A 1,894-nucleotide genomic window follows, 5' to 3' on the forward strand; every position below is an offset into this window, starting at 1 on the left:
AAAAGTAGCTTTGCCCATAATTAACACCCAATGCCACAAAAGGAGGACGATCATGTAGTTTGTGTGTTTGTTGGCAAAACATCTGAGGAACCACTGGAAGAGTTTTAATAAAACCCTCAGAAATTGTAACATTTGAAAGTAATCCAATTTAAGATGGCAAACTACAGCTAAGTGACATTACCAACCAAGCACAAAAATGGCTGTAACTCAGTCATTTGTGCAGGTAAGAGGATAAAGTTTGGTGTAGCAGTAGCTTAGCATCATTCCCAACACAGTGGACTCATTTGTTAATTTTCTATCCTTATCCAACATGGTTCAGCTGAACTTTTATGTTCTGAACCGCTTTGGTTATGGCTGCCTCAGAGAAGTCGACAGGGGAGAGGGCGGCCCCCAGAAGCCATCTTATCACCAGCAAACTGGTTGGTCCACTATGTGAGTGTGCCGTTTGTGGGACTGAGTTTGTTGTGGCTCCTCAGACTGATGAAGTCCTTTGGATGAAGGACGAAACGTCTCAACAATTTTATTTATAACAATTTTTATCCATTAACTGCACATGCAGGACAGTGACTATCATTTTATGTTTGTAAAACACGTAGTTTTTTTTAGTAAATGAGCTGTTTTAATGTCTAATTCTTGGCTCTGCATGCGACTCCTCCAGTGGTCCTGATGAGACTCTGAAGTCTGAGATCAGCTTCATCTCTGTCTTCCAGCGCTCATGAGCAGCTCCGTTTGTAAAGTCACATCGCCTGCAGTCAGACATGAAATAATTTATACTGAGCTTCAATGGGTTCTCATAGAAAGTCCAGACGGCAGAGGAGGGCGTCAGCACGGAAACGTTTCTGGTGATGTCACAGTAAATGTAGGAGAGTGATTCAGGCTGCTGCAAACGACAACACTGGGGGACACAAATGCAACGTCCAACTCGAGGACAAACGCAGACCTCACCATCCTTGCCTGAACCCAAACAGACACGAACTGCAGCAGGGAACAGGATATTTTTAGAGTGAGCAGCAAAAAGGCGAGCCCAGGCAGAATAAAGCATGCAAAGCCATCCGATGTTGTCCTGTCACTGTGGCCACGAGCACAGCTCAAACAGAGCCCACTGGCCTGATAATGTCAATTTTATTCCTGTCATCTCAACGCCTGCTTCCTCGTCATTGAAAAGGGCTCAAAATTAAAAACTCCCACTCGGAGACAGTGAGCTGTATAAAACACAGTGACTCCAGGGTCCTCCTCTCTAATCAGCAGCATCACAGACAAGTCTTTAACAGAGGACGGCATCTGAAGGAATTACACCTGTGTGATGAAGTTACCTGTTGCAAACCACTTTTTGTATGTTTGCTACATATGGACCAGCAGGTCCCAAACCTGAAAAAACACTAAAGTCCAGAAACGCACCCCCATTAAAGAAAACAGGTCGGCTGCTTCTCCATCACGTGACAGCAGGAGCTGACGCTTCACCCTCATTCTGTCAACACATGTAAATTTGTCAGGTGCTGCTTGATGTGTGAGCAAAGAGATGGTGGGGTGCACGAACTCCACAACACCACTCATAGGCCTCAACGTCCCCCCCCCCCAATCATTGGTGTGTTGGTGTAATCAGATTAATTTAGGAGCTAATTACTTTCTGTTGAGCGCGCCTGCCGTCATAGAGAACTCCTCAAAAAGCTGATTACCAAATCAAATCCTCCTGCTGGTGAAGGTTTGAGTGCAGAGCTGTGTGGCTGTCAGGATTACTTTAGTGTGAGTGACTGAGGCGTCCAGATGTGGGAGCGAACTCCTGCCACCACCAGCTCCTGTCAGACTGATGCATCAAGTTGGACTTCACAGATCAGAGCTGATCTGTTGGATGGATCAACATGGACAACAAATACAAACAAGTAGCAGAAAATCC

This window comes from Nematolebias whitei, chromosome 2 (assembly GCF_014905685.2).
Source record: "Nematolebias whitei isolate Nwh7 chromosome 2, NemWhi1, whole genome shotgun sequence".
Taxonomy (NCBI): Eukaryota; Metazoa; Chordata; class Actinopteri; order Cyprinodontiformes; family Rivulidae; genus Nematolebias; species Nematolebias whitei.